At 54.8% G+C, this 7,428-nt stretch overlaps 1 protein-coding gene and 1 long non-coding RNA gene across 5 annotated transcripts in view; one reads left to right on the top strand and one right to left on the bottom strand.

The window, feature by feature from the left end:
* Window positions 1-3,598, bottom strand: part of KANSL1 (KAT8 regulatory NSL complex subunit 1) — a 76,097-nt gene extending 72,499 nt beyond the window's left edge. For all 4 annotated transcript variants that reach the window (XM_086864067.1, XM_086864065.1, XM_086864064.1 and 1 more), the window contains exons 1-2: window positions 3,494-3,598; window positions 2,876-3,022 (exon numbers count right to left, since the gene is read on the bottom strand). The gene's annotated coding sequence lies outside the window, so the exon portion shown is untranslated. The remainder of the gene's footprint in view (window positions 1-2,875; window positions 3,023-3,493) is intronic.
* Window positions 3,599-4,255: 657 nt separating this feature from the next.
* LOC111940081 (uncharacterized) lies at window positions 4,256-6,357 on the top strand. The gene is made up of 3 exons (XR_002869415.2): window positions 4,256-4,330; window positions 4,681-4,781; window positions 4,878-6,357. It is a non-coding gene; the product is annotated as an uncharacterized LOC111940081 (long non-coding RNA).
* The last annotated feature ends 1,071 nt before the right edge of the window (window positions 6,358-7,428 follow it).

A 7,428-nucleotide genomic window follows, 5' to 3' on the forward strand; every position in this document is an offset into this window, starting at 1 on the left:
ACAGAAAATAGAAGCACACGAAGGCAAACAGCACGGAGGCTGGTAGAGCTCAGCGACCCTCCCTGATCAGGCAGGTACATGTTCAAGTAATGTATCCTAAGGTGAGCTACAAACCTGGATCTTCTTGGGGAGTTCTGGATCAGTGGAGTTTTAGTTTGCTTGGTAGGAACAGGAAATGAATGTGCTGCTCACAGAGAGCCGAGTGATCAATCTGAAAACCCCCCCTGATGATTTAGATAGAGCCACTTGATACAGACATTCCGAATTCCAAATACAACACAGACTCCCAGAATGGTCTGGGAGGAACATTCAAGACCACCATGGGCAGGGACACCTCCCCCTGTCCCAGGCTGCTCCAGCCCCAATGTCCAGCCTGGCCTTGGGCACTGCCAGGGATCCAGGGGCAGCCCCAGCTGCTCTGGGCACCTGTGCCAGGGAACAAACCCAGTCACTGCTGGTCCCCAGAGCTGACACCTGTCCCTCTGCCACAAGCAATACTAACACCACTTTTAAAAGTCCCTGTTGGTTGGCACATTGCAGCCCTCTTTTCTATGTTACTTTGCCCAGATCCACTACAAGAATTAGTTTCTATTTCTGATGTAGGGCACTTGGAACAATTCTATTGCTGTTTGCATTTCCAGACTCGGGGCAAAAAATTACCGTGCTATTGGTAGCTACTTATAATTCAGTTTAATCCCAAACTGGAGCAGCATCTTAACGAGACTGAATCATAGCTGATAACCAGGATGTTAGATTAGTCCTGTGGTCATGCTGAACCATCATCTTGTGTTCAGGACTGTGCTCTGAGAGCCTCTGTTCCAGAGATAACCCAGCCTGCAGGTCTGAGCCCAGAGTGTCAGGGCTTCATGCAAATGCCTCAGTCCCAGACAAATCCACCTGCCTTCACACCCTCAGCAGCACAGCCAGAAATCAGAATTCAGAGGTGGAAAAGTCCTGTCTCTACCTGCTCTTATTAACAACGCTTCCTCTGACAAGTCCAGCACGGGAGAAGCGGAGCCCAGGCGAGCACAGGGAAATGGCAGCAAGTCCCCGTTGTGTGGCCATGGCACAGCCAGAGCTGGAGCAGCACAGGCTGCATTCCCCTGCGAAGGACCAGGCAGGGCTTCCTGCTCCCCTGCTCCCACAAACCTCCTGCCCCTCTGAGGAGCTCAATAAAACATAAAACTCAGCTTACAACTGAGCTGGTCTTCTCTGCGACAATAAAACATTGCAATCAATACCAGGTGCTAGGAGCTTGAGCACAAGCCGGGGGATACTGGTGAGAACAGTCCTCAGACAGGTCCTAGCAGAGCTGTAAAGCAATGCAACTCGTGACATGCTCAACACACTCCAAAAAACAATGTCCAGAAGCAAACTCCCCTCAGCAGAGCCGCTGAGGGGTGCAGCGGCTGCCGGACACCCCCGTGTGCCCCGGCAACACTCACAGGCACTGCTCCTTCCCCCAGCTCCTGCAGGCTCCTGGGAGGCAGAAATGATCCAGGACACCCTCCCACGTGCCCTTCCCTGTCCTGCTCCATCAGGAAAACCCTTCTGGGCCCTCCCAAATCCAGGGCACCTCCCGCAGCCTCCCCAGCCACAACCCCAAACCAGGACCTTCTCCCCATCCCACACACAGGGGCTGCAGCTCTCTCAAACCTCACTGGCTTTTCTCCTCCAGTTTTCTGGCTGCACCATGAGACTAAGGAGCTGGCATTTGGGATCAGGACAAATGACACACTCACATGTGGCACTTTGGAAATAAAGACCAGTCTGCAGAGAACTCCTAATTCCCACCAGTGTCAGCAGAAGCTGTAGCACACAGATTTCCAAGGCACTTTGTGATAACCTCCAAAACCCACATCAGGGAGACTGAATTCCATTTTTAAAGCCCACAAAACAACTCAGTGTTATTCTGTGTACAAAGACCAAGAGCTTTGCTGCTGTTTTGGTCAGCTAAAGATCAGATACCACAGCAGATTTGTGTAAGGTCAGTGTGAACGGATTGAGATAAGATTTTTGGTTTTCCCATTACAAGAGAATTTGTCTAAATTCAGCCTCAATAATTGGCTTAAAGTCAGGCTGCCTTGGTTTGTAGATCTATGAACGAAGAAAATATCCTTCCCTTTAGCACTTCAGGTTTTATTCAGCTGCACAGAACTTGATTCCTGTACCTGAGTGTTTAGGACACATTTTTAATGTGTGATAACATCAGCAAGGCAAGAGGTCACTTTTCTAAAGAAGCACCAGCAAACCCCACCAGGCTCCACTCTGGACCCAGAAGCACCACAGCTGCCTCACCCATGGGAAAACCAGAGGGACAGAAATGTGAGCAGGAAAGTCCAGCTTTAGACCTTTGGTTTTCACAGGACAAAGCCAAGACCCTTCTCACAAGTGTACACAAAACTATTTTGATACTACAAATACATATATAAACTAGATCGGATCAGCAAATTAAAAGGACCTTATGGTGTAAACTTGGGTTTTAAGGATGAAGGGAAGTAAAAAAAGCACTTTTTTTTTTTTCTGGGCAAGTCATGCCTTGGTGTCTCGATGCTGCTGCACACAAGGACAGGTAACACCTGTAAATACAAACAAACTCCCAAGAGGAGCCTCCATATCTCTTCACTACAGACATTGGAATGGCTTTGGAGAGAGAAACATCCTGTACACACACAGGATGAATCCACTTCCAGCCATAATACCAAACCTCCATTTTAAAGTTCTCCATCAGCCAAGAAACTACGTGCAGGGCTCCGGCCCCATCCTGCACGGTCAGGAACCGAGCCAGCACCTGCCAAGGCACCTGAGCACACCCGAGCGGGCCGGGCACCGGCGAGCCCCGAGCGCGCTGCCCGGCGGGGCAGACGGGACCTACCTCTGTGGGCATCGCGGCCAGGCCCATCCTCACACCTGCGCTCAGGTGGGCACGGGGACGGCCTCCGGCTCCTTCCGGCCTCCGCCGACGCCGGGCGCGATGTAAGTTTCTTATTTATTTACCGGAGGAGGTAGGAAAATCCAGGAGCTGGGGAGAGAAAGGGCTGTCACCAGGGCCCTGCCGCCCCCTCCCACCGTTACCTCCATCCCGCCCCGGGCCGGCCGGGCCCGGCAGCGCTGGCGGCGCGGCCCGGGGGGCCGGGGGCTGCCCCCTTTCCCCGCTCCTTCTCGGAGCCCCCCGGGCCCGGCCTCGCTTCCCCGGGCTAAAATGGAGGCGCAGGGCGGGCGGGGGGGGTCCCCTCTCCGCACGGAGCCGGCCGGGCCCGGCCCCCCGGGGCAACGCGGCGCGGCGGAGCTCTCCCGGCGCCCCGGGCCCGGCGCCCACCGCGACCCTGCCCTCGACCCCCAACTCCCGGGCGGGAGGAGCCGCCCGCGCCCCCCGGCCCCGCCGCGGCCCGGCCCCCGCAGTCAAGTTGCGGGACGCCGGGGCCGGGGCCGGGGCGGGGACGGCGCCCCCCGGGCCGCGCGCGCCCCCCGCCCGCAGCGCGCCCGCTCCTACCTGCGCCGCTCCGCCGCCTTCAAGCGGGGACCTTCCGCCCTCCCCCGCGCCCATTGGCTGAGCGCGGGGCATGGGCGCGCCCCATTGGCCGCGGCCCCGTCAATCAGCCCGGGGGGCGGGGCGGGCGGTGATTGATGCGGTGCCGCCGCTCGGCCCCTGCCCCGCGCCCCCCCCGGCCCGGGACCCCCGCTCTGGCCCGGCCCCAGCGGCGGCTCCTGGGCTCGGCCCCGGGGCGGCCGCGGGTCCGGCCGGGCTGCGGGAGCGCCGGGCGGGGGGCGGCGGGCGGCCCCGGGTGCGGGGCGGGGGACGGGGGGCGCCGGTGTCCCGCAGGTGGCCCCGGGGCGGGAGCGGGGGTGTCCCAGGGCCGGGGGCCGCTCGCGCTCCGTGCGGGGCCCGCGGCGCGGGGGGTCCGGCCGGGGGAGCGGGAGGTGCCGCCCGGACACCGAGCCCCGGCGCGGGGGGCGAGGGCTGCGGCCCCGCGGGTGGCAGCGGGCCCGGTGTCCCCGCCTGGCCCTGGGCCCTGCCGCGGGTCCCTCTCCCACGGCGGGCTCCACCCGCGGGGCCCGTGGCCCTCCAGCCCCAACGCAGCCTGCAGGAGCTGTCGGCCCCCGCTGAGCCGCACGCTGCTGGCCTTGGGGTCAGCCCGGTCACAGCTCCTGGACACACAAAACCCTTCCAAGGGCTTCTCCTGGCCGCTGCTGTGGGGTACAGACACGGAGTTCTTCATCTGCTGCCACTCTTGTTTTCTTAAATTGTCTTTTAGTTTTTATTCCAGTCATACGCCAGGTTTAATTCAAATAGAAGGCTCAACTTCCTATTCCACAGGCCAAAATGCAGGTGAGCTCCTTCATTTGTCACTGATGGGCAATGAGAGTCACATTTCCCTGTGGGACAGCAGAGCTGGGAAGAGGATCATGGAATCATGAAATGCTTTATGTGGGAAGAGACTCAAAGCCCATCTTGTTCCACTCCCTGCCATGGGCAGCAACACCTTCCACTATCCCAGACTGCTCCAGCCTGGCCTCAGACAATTCCAGGGATGGGGCAGCCTAAGCCAGGGCCTTGCCAAACTGAGTAAAGAATTTTCTCTTAGCATCTAATCTAAATCTCTCTCAGGTTAAAGTGCTTCCCCTTCTTGTTCTGTCACTAGCTGCCTGTCTAAACTACTCTCCCTCTTTTTTTCTAAGCCCCTTTCAGGACTGGGAGGATGTTTGAGATGCTCCAAAAACCCTGTTAGAGGTGGCCATCCTGATCCCACACAGCAGCTGTAGTCACTGTCCCCACACAGGTACTGTCCTTGCTCTCCTTCCCCAGGGAACATGAAACCACCAGGTTGTTTTTCTTGGTTATCCAGGAAAATCAAGACTATGACCTTATTCTGCAGATGATAAAGTTTTAAAGCACTAGGATCCCCGCCTTAGAAAACCTCAGTTGTGCTCCTTAAAAATAAAAAAGTTCCTGCTCCTGGATCAGCTCTCAGTCAGATAAAGTCATAGACTCTGATGGAAGAACAGAAAATAAGATGTTGGAGCAACACAGTCAGTGTTGAACAACAGGAGGAGTGCAAACCTCAGTAAGATGTAGGTGCTCCTAAACAACTCCCTGCTGTTCAGCATGGGGCTGCAATTCAGCCCTGGAACTATGGATAAACCCATTTCAGCACTGCTTTGTCTTTCTCTGGAGGCACCTAAAACTCAGCCTATCCTGAACAAAGCCTGGCTCCAGCACCAAGCAGAGCCCAGCCCAGCCGAGGCACAGGAGCAAGAGCTGGGCTCTCACTGCGGGGTGGACACTGGGGCCAGAGCTCAGCTACAGGACACAGGAACCAGTGCCCAGGAGTAACAGAACCATGGGAGAATATGGGGAAGCAGCTAAGGAGGGGTTCCTCTCAGTGTTGCTTGTAAAGCCAAACTCCCAAAAATTACTGGATTGGGGTGGGCAATAATCAGCAGTAAAAGGTTCAATCCAAGATGACCATATGCAGCAGGAGGAATTCCTGCACAGCCATAAGCCTTCCCAGGAAGCTTCTTCTCCAGGTCTGGAAGTGTAAAAGACTGTAATAATTAATTCCTCTGCTGAGCAACAACAGCTGCAGCCACAGGGTGGGGACCTGCTATGGAGGACAGGAAAAAAAGAAAATAAAACTAACCTGCTCCATACTCAAGAGCTTCTTGAATCCCGTCGTTGCAGGATGGAAAGTGAGGATGAGCAGCAACAACTTCTCTGAAGAGCCTGTGCCAGGGCCTCACCAGGAAGGATTTCTCTCCACTATCCCACCTATCCCTGCCCTCTGGCCCTGGGAGCCATTCCCTGTGTCCTGTTCCTCCATCCCTTGTCCCAGTCCCTCTGCAGCTCTCCTGGAGCCCCTTCAGGCCCTGGCAGGGGCTCTGAGCTCTCCCTGGAGCCTTCTCCTCTCCAGGTGAACATCCCCTGGGCTCTAGAGGGGCTCCAGCCCTTGTCAGGACTGGCTCCAAGTCCTTACACCCAGTGTCACACCCATGCCACACCTCCCACCTCACCTGGAACTCCAGCCAGGACCTTGCAGCCCACCTGGAAGGCTGAGGTAGATTTACAGGTGACATGGGGAGGCCTGGGCAGCACAGGACAGGAAAGAGCCCTGTGCACCCCAAGGTGCCCTTAAACCTTTCCCAAGCTCTGCCACTTGCCCAACTCTTGAAGGACAAACCCCACCCCTGACCCAAAGCACCTGGGGCTAAGCCTGCTTTTAAAAGTAATTTATTTGGATTTTCCACATCCTTTCATGAATTGCAAATATATTAACAGAAAAGACTTTTTTCCCCCTAGGACTGTACAATTTTTGAAATAAAAAAATCAAGAAAAGCCAAAAAAAAAAAAAAGAAAAATCAAGAATAAAAGAGACAAATTACATTGTTTCAATGCAAATAGTAACACCACACCCACACTTTTCATTCTTCCACAGTTTTGTTGTAAGGAAATGACAGTTCTCTAACTCTCTTCAGTGAACACTTGCTCACCTGCCTGCCAGTGCCTCCATGCTCAGCCTCCTCCTCTCTGTCCCTCCTCAAAGAGCCAAATTTTAGTCCTTCAATACTACTTTTGTGTTTTTCCTCAGAACATAAAATAGCAGCATGGGCTAAAGGTGACCCTGGATTCTTGGGGAAAAGAGCAAATACCTTTAAGGTAGGATGAACATATAAAGCCAGGAATGCTTTTATGTATTAAATCTTCCAAATAGCACAAACATCATTTGAACATCCCAGCTAAATTAAGAGCTTTTTCCAAGGGGTTGAAAGTTTTACTGCGGTTTTTCAGGGAACAAAGGAAAAGGAAAAAAGCCCCCGGTGATTCTTGGATCTCTGGTCCCCACATGAACATTTGTTACGGAAAGGTAGCACCTGCTTCCTCCTGCTTTTTGTTTGTAAAATATGCTGGGATCCAAAAAGAACCCAATTAACACGGTAATTAGTGGCATTCCACAGGTGCTGCCCAGACTCCTCCACATGAGGGACGCGTTGGAGCTGGAAAACCACAGAGGGAGACCCAGGAACCTCAGGAGAAGGGCCTGGGAGCTCTGCCCTGGGTGGAGACCCGTTCCAGGGAAACCTGAGCCCTGTGTCTTCCCCAGGGAAGGCTCTCCAGGAAGGGGGAATCACCCCAGAGCACCCTGGAATCCCAGGAATCTGTGTGAGATCCTCGATCCAGCCCAGATGTGCCACCATCAGCCATCACTCAATCCATCAGCCCTCCAGACCCAGCTGCTCAAAATGCAGGGCAGAGGCACAAAACCCATTTAACCTCTTTGGATTCCGCAGATTTTAGAGGGTTTTTTCACCCTGTGAGGGGAATTGAAACCTATTTTTCACTGCCCATCCTCCTACTTTGAAAAACCCCACCAAACCACAGAATTCTGTTTTTGCTCAGAACTTGGGGATGATTTTTAAAAGATAAAGGTG

The sequence above is a fragment of the Cyanistes caeruleus genome, chromosome 27, assembly GCF_971803275.1.
Source record: "Cyanistes caeruleus chromosome 27, bCyaCae1.hap1.1, whole genome shotgun sequence".
Lineage (NCBI taxonomy): Eukaryota > Metazoa > Chordata > Aves > Passeriformes > Paridae > Cyanistes > Cyanistes caeruleus.